The following is a 10,325-nucleotide window of genomic DNA, read 5'->3' as shown; positions in this document are numbered from 1 at the left end:
AGGTTACTGTTAGGTTTAACGGTTACAGTTCGTATTGGGGTTTAGGTTTGCGGATAGGGTTAAGATGAGGGGTTAGGGTTTGGTACAGGGTTAGGGTTGTGTTAGGTTTAGGGTTGAAGATTAGGATTAGTGTTAGGATTAAAGGTTAGCATGAGAGTTAACGGTTAAGGTTAAGGGTTAGGGTTAGGGTTTAGGTTTAGGGTTAAGGGTTAGGGTTAGTTTTAGGGTTAGAGTTATGTGTTAGGGTGTGTGTTAGAGATTAGGGTTAGGTTTATTGTTCACGGTTAGGGTTACGTTTAGGGGTTAGCATTAGGGTTATTGATTAAGTTTAGGGTAAGTGTTTAGAGTTAGTGTTGGGCTTTAGGCTCGGGGCTTAGGTTCAGGGTCAGGGGTTAGGGTTGGTGGTAGGGCTTAGATTTAGCGGTCAGTTTAAGGGCACAGGACCTGGTTAATCTACAGTGAGAGGGGTGTGGTCGGAGTCACCACGAAAGCACAACGTCATTCCCTGGGCCTTGGGACAAAACCTACATGCAGGACTCAGGCGGAGCCTCATCTCACACATGGCATGGCTGTAGTATAGGCTTGCTTCAGTCTGGGAATGGAAGTAGTGTGAGAATTAGGGATAGGTTTTGGGTTAGGGGTTTCGAGTTAAGGGTTAGGTTTCGAGTCAGGGTCAGGTGCTAGGGATTAGTGGTTAGGGTTAGAGTTAGTGTTAGGGGTTAGGTGTTAAGTCTGGGTTAGGGGGCCAGGGTTAGGTTTAGGGTTGGGGTTAGCGTTAGGGTTAGGGGTTAGGGTTAAGGGTTAGGCTTAGGGTTAGGGTTCAGGGTTAGGGTTATGGTTTAGGGTTAGAGTCAGGGTTAAGTGTTAGGGTGAGGCTTAACAGCTAGGGTTAGGGTTAGGGGGTTAGGGATAAGGTTAGGGTTAAGGGTTAGGTTTATGGTTCAGGGTTAAGGTTAGGATTAGGGGTTAGGGTTAGTGTTAACTGTAGGTCAGTGTTGGCGTTAGATCTCTAGGCATTAGCGTATAGGTTAGGGTTAGGATTAATTAGGGTTATGTTTAATGGTTAGGATTGGGATTAGCGTTAAGGGTTAGGGTTAAGCTTTAGGGGTTATGACTAAGGATCAATGGTTAGGGTTATTTTTAGGCGTAGGGTTAGGGTAAGGGTTTTAGGGTTAGTGTTAGTGTTGTTGGTAGGGTTAAGGTTAGGGTTGGCGTTTCAGAATTAGGGATTAGGTGTTATGGTTATGGCTAGGAGTTAGGGTTAGAATTACGGTATAGGGCTTGTTCTCAGGGTGTCATGCATTATCGTTAAGATAAGGGGTTAAGTTAGGGTTAGGGTGAGGTTTACGTGTTAAGGTGAGCAGTAGGATCAGGGTTAGGTGTTATGTTCTGGGTTAGGGTTATGGGTGTGGGGTAGGGTTTATGCTTAGGGCCCGGGCCCTGTATGCACTAGGAGGCGAAGTTAGGGGTCTGTGATGGTCTCTGGGAACCCACTCTATCGTACGCAGTGTATGGGCCTCTGGGTTTCATGCAGGACACTGTGGCAGAGCGGGCTTTCATGCGTGGCTTAGTAGGATTGTAGGCTTTCAAAACTCTGAGAAAGCAAGAAGTCTGAGAATTAGATTTAGGGTTAGGATTACTGTACGGTTTAGCGATGAAGATTAGTGATAGGGTGAGGCTTAGGGTTAGGGGTTAGGGTTAGGGTTAGGGTTGTTGGTAGGGTGAAGGTTAGGGTTGTCATTTTAGAATTAGGGATGAGGTGTTACGGTTATGGCTCGGGGTTAGGATTAGAATTATGGGATAGGACTTCTTCTCAGGGTGTTATGCATTAAGGTTAAGATAAGGGGATAAGTTAGGGTTACGGGGAGGTTTATGTTTTAAGGTGAGCAATAGGATCAGGGTCAGGTGCTATGTTCAGGGTGAGGGTTATCTGTTAGGGGTAGTGTTTATACTTAGCGTACAGGCCCTGTCTGCACTGGGCGGGGGGCTGGGGTTAGGGGGATGGGATTGTCCCCGGGAACCCACTCTATCATACGCTAGGTATGGGCTCCTGGTTTCATGCAAGAGAGAGCTGCAGAGCCCCCTTTTACTCATGGCATGAGAGGATTTTAGGCTTTCTAAACTCTAAGAAAGCAAGAAGTCCGAGAATTAGATTTAGGGGTAGGATTATGATAATGTTTAGGGTTAGGGTTTGTGTTAAGGTGGGGTCTTAGGGTTAGGGGTTAGGGTTAGAGGTTAGTGTTAGGTTTAACAGTTACAGTTAGGTTTATGGTTAAGTTTCAGGGATAGGGTTAAGGTTTGGGTTTAGCGTTTGGCACAGGGTTAGGCTTCAGTGTTAGCTTTATGGTTAAAGATTAGGGTTAGGGTTAGTGTGAGGGTTAATGGTAAGGGTCAAGATTAAGGGTTAGGGTTGGGGTTAGGGTTAGGTTTAGGGTTAGGGCTTAGGGTTAAGGGATAGGATTAGGGTTAAGTGTTGGGCTTATTGTTAGGGTTAAAGTTTAGTGTTAGGGTTAATGTTTAGTGTTATGGTCCAGTTTAAGTGTTAGGGTGAGGGTTAACAGTTAGGATTAGGCTTAGGGGTTAGGGATATAGTGAAGGTTCAGTGTTAGGGTTAGGTTTAGGGTTCAGGGTTAGGGTTAGCTTTAGGGGTTATGGTTAGGGTTAGGTGTTAGGTTAGTGTCAGGGTTAGGTCTAGTCGTGAGGGTAAGGTTTAGGGTTAGCTTTAAGAGCTAGGGTTAGGTTTAATGGTTAGGATTAGGATTAGGGTTAAGGGTTAGGGTAATGCTTAGGGGTTAGGGTGAAGGGTGAAGGGTTAGGGCTTTTGTTAGGCATAGCGTTGGGGTTAGAAGTAAGGGTTCCTGTCAGTGTTAGGGTTGTAGGCAGCGTTACGGTTAGGCTTAGCGGTTGAGAATTAGGGTTAGGGATTAGGTGTTACAGTGATGACTAGGAGATAGGGTTAGAATTATGGGATAGGGGATGTTCTCAGGGAATGGGTTATGCATTAACGTTACGATAAGAGGTTAAAGTTAGGCTCACGGTGAGGTTTACGTGTTAAGGGGAGAAATATGAACAGGGTTAGGTGCCATGTTCAGGGTTAGGGTTATCTGTTAAAGGTATCATTTATGCTTAGCGCACGGGCCCTGTCGGCATTAAGCTGGGGGGAGGTTAGGGGGCTGGGATTGTCACCGGGAACCCACTGTATCGGACTCTGGGTATGGGCCCGTGGGTTTCATGCAGGACACAGTGGTAGAGCCTCCTTTCACACATGGCATGGGAGGATTGCAGGCTTTCTAAACTCTAAGAAAGCAAGAAGTCTGAGAATTAGATTTAGGGTTAGGATTACTGTACGGTTTAGGGATGAAGATTAGTGATAGGGTGAGACTTAGGGTTAGGGGTTAGGGTTAGGGTTAGGGTTGTTGGTAGGGTGAAGGTTAGGGTTGGCATTTTAGAATTAGGGATGAGGTGTTACGGTTATGGCTACGGGTTAGGATTAGAATTATGGGATAGGACTTCTTCTCAGGGTGTTATGCATTAAGGTTAAGATAAGGGGATAAGTTAGGGTTACGGGGAGGTTTATGTTTTAAGGTGAGCAATAGAATCAGGGTCAGGTGCTATGTTCATGGTGAGGGTTATCTGTTAAGGGTAGTGTTTATACTTAGCGTACAGGCCCTGTCTGCACTGGGCGGGGGCCTGGGGTTAGGGGGATGAAATTTTCCCCGGGAACCCACTCTATCATACGCTAGGTATGGGCTCCTGGTTTCATGCAAGAGAGAGCTGCAGAGCCCCCTTTTACTCATGGCATGGGAGCATTTTAGGCTTTCTAGACTCTAAGAAAGCAAGAAGTCCGAGAATTAGATTTAGGGGTAGGATTATGATAATGTTTAGGGTTACCGTTAGGGTTAGGGTTAAGGGTTAGGCTTAGGGTTAGGATTCAGGTTTAGAGTTAAGGTTTAGGGTTAGGGTCAGGGTTAAGGGTTAGGGTGAGGGTTAACAGGTACGGTTATGGTTAGGGTGTTAGGGATAGGGTTAGGGTTAAGGGTTAGGTTTATGGTTCATGTTTAAGGTTAGCATTAGGGATTAGGGTTAGTGTTAACTGTAGGTCCTGTTGGGGTTGGATCTCTAGGCATTATGGCAAAGGTTAGGGTTAGGGTTAAGAGTCAGGGTTATGTTTAATGGTTAGGATTGGGATTAGGGTTAAGTGTTAGGGTAAGGCTTAGGGGTTAGGGTGAAGGGTGAAGGGTTAGGGCTTTTGTTAGGCATAGCGTTGGGGTTAGAAGTAAGGGTTACTGTCAGTGTTAGGGTTGTAGGTAGGGTTACGGTTGGGGTTAGCAGTTTAGAATTATGGTTAGGGGTCAGGTGCTACAGTTATCACTAGGAGATAGGGTTAGAATTATGGGATAGGGAATGTTCTGGGGGAATAGGTTATGCATTAACATTAGAATAAGAGGTTAAAGTTAGGCTCACGGTCAGGTGTACGTGTTAAGGGGAGAAATAGGAACAGGGTTAGGTGTTATGTTCAGGGTTAGGGTTATCTGTTAAAGGTATTGTTTATGCCTAGCGCACGGGCCCTGTCTGCGTTAGCCAGGGGGAGTTTAGAGGGCTGGCATTGTCACCGGGAACCCACTGTATCAGACTCTGGGTATGGGCCCGTGGGTTTCATGCCGGATACATTGGTAGAGCTTCCTTTCACACATGGCATGGGAGGATTGCAGGCATTCTAAACTCTAAGAAAGCAAGAAGTCTCAGAATTAAATTTAGAGTTAGGATTATCGTTAGGGTTCAGGATGAAGTGTAGTGTTACGGTGAGGGCTTAGGGTTACGGATTAGGGTTAGGGTTTAAGGTTACTGTTAGGTTTAACGGTTACAGTTCGTTTAGGGTTGAGGTTTGTGGATAGGGTTAAGATGAGGGATTAGTGTTTGGTACAGGGTTAGGGTTAAATGTTAGGTTTAGGGTTCAAGATTAGGATTAGGGTTAGGATTAAAGGTTAGCATGAGAGTTAACGGTTAAGGTTAAGGGTTAGGGTTAGGGTTTAGGTTTAGGGTTAAGGGTTAGGGTTAGTTTTAGGGTTAGAGTTATGTGTTAGGGTTTGTGTTAGAGGTTAAGGTTAGGTTTACTGTTCATGGTTGGGGTTACGTTTAGGGGTTAGCATTAGGGTTAGGGATTAGGTTAAGGGTAAGTGTTTAGAGTTAGTGTTGGGCTTTAGGCTCGGGGCTTAGGTTCAGGGTCAGGGGTTAGGGTTGGTGGTAGGGCTTAGATTTAGCGGTCAGTTTAAGGGCACAGGACCTGGTTAATCTACAGTGAGAGGGGTGTGGTCGGAGTCACCACGAAAGCACAACGTCATTCCCTGGGCCTTGGGACAAAACCTACATGCAGGACTCAGGCGGAGCCTCATCTCACACATGGCATGGCTGTATTATAGGCTTGCTTCAGTCTGGGAATGGAAGTAGTGTGAGAATTAGGGTTAGGTTTTGGGTTAGGGGTTTCGAGTTAAGGGTTAGGTTTCGAGTCAGGGTCAGGTGCTAGGGATTAGTGGTTAGGGTTAGAGTTAGTGTTAGGGGTTAGGTGTTAAGTCTGGGTTAGGGGGCCAGGGTTAGGTTTAGGGTTGGGGTTAGCGTTAGGGTTAGGGGTTAGGGTTAAGGGTTAGGCTTAGGGTTAGGGTTCAGGGTTAGGGTTATGGTTTAGGGTTAGAGTCAGGGTTAAGTGTTAGGGTGAGGCTTAACAGCTAGGGTTAGGGTTAGGGGGTTAGGGATAAGGTTAGGGTTAAGGGTTAGGTTTATGGTTCAGGGTTAAGGTTAGGATTAGGGGTTAGGGTTAGTGTTAACTGTAGGTCAGTGTTGGCGTTAGATCTCTAGGCATTAGCGTATAGGTTAGGGTTAGGATTAATTAGGGTTATGTTTAATGGTTAGGATTGGGATTAGCGTTAAGGGTTAGGGTTAAGCTTTAGGGGTTATGACTAAGGATCAATGGTTAGGGTTATTTTTAGGCGTAGGGTTAGGGTAAGGGTTTTAGGGTTAGTGTTAGTGTTGTTGGTAGGGTTAAGGTTAGGGTTGGCGTTTCAGAATTAGGGATTAGGTGTTATGGTTATGGCTAGGAGTTAGGGTTAGAATTACGGTATAGGGCTTGTTCTCAGGGTGTCATGCATTATCGTTAAGATAAGGGGTTAAGTTAGGGTTAGGGTGAGGTTTACGTGTTAAGGTGAGCAGTAGGATCAGGGTTAGGTGTTATGTTCTGGGTTAGGGTTATGGGTGTGGGGTAGGGTTTATGCTTAGGGCCCGGGCCCTGTATGCACTAGGAGGCGAAGTTAGGGGTCTGTGATGGTCTCTGGGAACCCACTCTATCGTACGCAGTGTATGGGCCTCTGGGTTTCATGCAGGACACTGTGGCAGAGCGGGCTTTCATGCGTGGCTTAGTAGGATTGTAGGCTTTCAAAACTCTGAGAAAGCAAGAAGTCTGAGAATTAGATTTAGGGTTAGGATTACTGTACGGTTTAGCGATGAAGATTAGTGATAGGGTGAGGCTTAGGGTTAGGGGTTAGGGTTAGGGTTAGGGTTGTTGGTAGGGTGAAGGTTAGGGTTGTCATTTTAGAATTAGGGATGAGGTGTTACGGTTATGGCTCGGGGTTAGGATTAGAATTATGGGATAGGACTTCTTCTCAGGGTGTTATGCATTAAGGTTAAGATAAGGGGATAAGTTAGGGTTACGGGGAGGTTTATGTTTTAAGGTGAGCAATAGAATCAGGGTCAGGTGCTATGTTCAGGGTGAGGGTTATCTGTTAGGGGTAGTGTTTATACTTAGCGTACAGGCCCTGTCTGCACTGGGCGGGGGCCTGGGGTTAGGGGGATGAAATTTTCCCCGGGAACCCACTCTATCATACGCTAGGTATGGGCTCCTGGTTTCATGCAAGAGAGAGCTGCAGAGCCCCCTTTTACTCATGGCATGGGAGCATTTTAGGCTTTCTAGACTCTAAGAAAGCAAGAAGTCCGAGAATTAGATTTAGGGGTAGGATTATGATAATGTTTAGGGTTACCGTTAGGGTTAGGGTTAAGGGTTAGGCTTAGGGTTAGGATTCAGGTTTAGAGTTAAGGTTTAGGGTTAGGGTCAGGGTTAAGGGTTAGGGTGAGGGTTAACAGGTACGGTTATGGTTAGGGTGTTAGGGATAGGGTTAGGGTTAAGGGTTAGGTTTATGGTTCATGTTTAAGGTTAGCATTAGGGATTAGGGTTAGTGTTAACTGTAGGTCCTGTTGGGGTTGGATCTCTAGGCATTATGGCAAAGGTTAGGGTTAGGGTTAAGAGTCAGGGTTATGTTTAATGGTTAGGATTGGGATTAGGGTTAAGTGTTAGGGTAAGGCTTAGGGGTTAGGGTGAAGGGTGAAGGGTTAGGGCTTTTGTTAGGCATAGCGTTGGGGTTAGAAGTAAGGGTTACTGTCAGTGTTAGGGTTGTAGGTAGGGTTACGGTTGGGGTTAGCAGTTTAGAATTACGGTTAGGGGTCAGGTGCTACAGTTATCACTAGGAGATAGGGTTAGAATTATGGGATAGGGAATGTTCTGGGGGAATAGGTTATGCATTAACATTAGAATAAGAGGTTAAAGTTAGGCTCACGGTCAGGTGTACGTGTTAAGGGGAGAAATAGGAACAGGGTTAGGTGTTATGTTCAGGGTTAGGGTTATCTGTTAAAGGTATTGTTTATGCCTAGCGCACGGGCCCTGTCTGCGTTAGCCAGGGGGAGTTTAGAGGGCTGGCATTGTCACCGGGAACCCACTGTATCAGACTCTGGGTATGGGCCCGTGGGTTTCATGCCGGATACATTGGTAGAGCTTCCTTTCACACATGGCATGGGAGGATTGCAGGCATTCTAAACTCTAAGAAAGCAAGAAGTCTCAGAATTAAATTTAGAGTTAGGATTATCGTTAGGGTTCAGGATGAAGTGTAGTGTTACGGTGAGGGCTTAGGGTTACGGATTAGGGTTAGGGTTTAAGGTTACTGTTAGGTTTAACGGTTACAGTTCGTTTAGGGTTGAGGTTTGCGGATAGGGTTAAGATGAGGGATTAGTGTTTGGTACAGGGTTAGGGTTAAATGTTAGGTTTAGGGTTCAAGATTAGGATTAGGGTTAGGATTAAAGGTTAGCATGAGAGTTAACGGTTAAGGTTAAGGGTTAGGGTTAGGGTTTAGGTTTAGGGTTAAGGGTTAGGGTTAGTTTTAGGGTTAGAGTTATGTGTTAGGGTTTGTGTTAGAGGTTAGGGTTAGGTTTACTGTTCATGGTTGGGGTTACGTTTAGGGGTTAGCATTAGGGTTAGGGATTAGGTTAAGGGTAAGTGTTTAGAGTTAGTGTTGGGCTTTAGGCTCGGGGCTTAGGTTCAGGGTCAGGGGTTAGGGTTGGTGGTAGGGCTTAGATTTAGCGGTCAGTTTAAGGGCACAGGACCTGGTTAATCTACAGTGAGAGGGGTGTGGTCGGAGTCACCACGAAAGCACAACGTCATTCCCTGGGCCTTGGGACAAAACCTACATGCAGGACTCAGGCGGAGCCTCATCTCACACATGGCATGGCTGTATTATAGGCTTGCTTCAGTCTGGGAATGGAAGTAGTGTGAGAATTAGGGTTAGGTTTTGGGTTAGGGGTTTCGAGTTAAGGGTTAGGTTTCGAGTCAGGGTCAGGTGCTAGGGATTAGTGGTTAGGGTTAGAGTTAGTGTTAGGGGTTAGGTGTTAAGTCTGGGTTAGGGGGCCAGGGTTAGGTTTAGGGTTGGGGTTAGCGTTAGGGTTAGGGGTTAGGGTTAAGGGTTAGGCTTAGGGTTAGGGTTCAGGGTTAGGGTTATGGTTTAGGGTTAGAGTCAGGGTTAAGTGTTAGGGTGAGGCTTAACAGCTAGGGTTAGGGTTAGGGGGTTAGGGATAAGGTTAGGGTTAAGGGTTAGGTTTATGGTTCAGGGTTAAGGTTAGGATTAGGGGTTAGGGTTAGTGTTAACTGTAGGTCAGTGTTGGCGTTAGATCTCTAGGCATTAGCGTATAGGTTAGGGTTAGGATTAATTAGGGTTATGTTTAATGGTTAGGATTGGGATTAGCGTTAAGGGTTAGGGTTAAGCTTTAGGGGTTATGACTAAGGATCAATGGTTAGGGTTATTTTTAGGCGTAGGGTTAGGGTAAGGGTTTTAGGGTTAGTGTTAGTGTTGTTGGTAGGGTTAAGGTTAGGGTTGGCGTTTCAGAATTAGGGATTAGGTGTTATGGTTATGGCTAGGAGTTAGGGTTAGAATTACGGTATAGGGCTTGTTCTCAGGGTGTCATGCATTATCGTTAAGATAAGGGGTTAAGTTAGGGTTAGGGTGAGGTTTACGTGTTAAGGTGAGCAGTAGGATCAGGGTTAGGTGTTATGTTCTGGGTTAGGGTTATGGGTGTGGGGTAGGGTTTATGCTTAGGGCCCGGGCCCTGTATGCACTAGGAGGCGAAGTTAGGGGTCTGTGATGGTCTCTGGGAACCCACTCTATCGTACGCAGTGTATGGGCCTCTGGGTTTCATGCAGGACACTGTGGCAGAGCAGGCTTTCATGCGTGGCTTAGTAGGATTGTAGGCTTTCAAAACTCTGAGAAAGCAAGAAGTCTGAGAATTAGATTTAGGGTTAGGATTACTGTACGGTTTAGCGATGAAGATTAGTGATAGGGTGAGGCTTAGGGTTAGGGGTTAGGGTTAGGGTTAGGGTTGTTGGTAGGGTGAAGGTTAGGGTTGTCATTTTAGAATTAGGGATGAGGTGTTACGGTTATGGCTCGGGGTTAGGATTAGAATTATGGGATAGGACTTCTTCTCAGGGTGTTATGCATTAAGGTTAAGATAAGGGGATAAGTTAGGGTTACGGGGAGGTTTATGTTTTAAGGTGAGCAATAGAATCAGGGTCAGGTGCTATGTTCAGGGTGAGGGTTATCTGTTAGGGGTAGTGTTTATACTTAGCGTACAGGCCCTGTCTGCACTGGGCGGGGGCCTGGGGTTAGGGGGATGAAATTTTCCCCGGGAACCCACTCTATCATACGCTAGGTATGGGCTCCTGGTTTCATGCAAGAGAGAGCTGCAGAGCCCCCTTTTACTCATGGCATGGGAGCATTTTAGGCTTTCTAGACTCTAAGAAAGCAAGAAGTCCGAGAATTAGATTTAGGGGTAGGATTATGATAATGTTTAGGGTTACCGTTAGGGTTAGGGTTAAGGGTTAGGCTTAGGGTTAGGATTCAGGTTTAGAGTTAAGGTTTAGGGTTAGGGTCAGGGTTAAGGGTTAGGGTGAGGGTTAACAGGTACGGTTATGGTTAGGGTGTTAGGGATAGGGTTAGGGTTAAGGGTTAGGTTTATGG

This window comes from Eulemur rufifrons, unplaced genomic scaffold (assembly GCF_041146395.1).
Source record: "Eulemur rufifrons isolate Redbay unplaced genomic scaffold, OSU_ERuf_1 scaffold_58, whole genome shotgun sequence".
Lineage (NCBI taxonomy): Eukaryota > Metazoa > Chordata > Mammalia > Primates > Lemuridae > Eulemur > Eulemur rufifrons.
The sequence above is the reverse complement of the archived record's forward strand: the minus strand, read 5'-3'. Positions refer to the sequence as shown.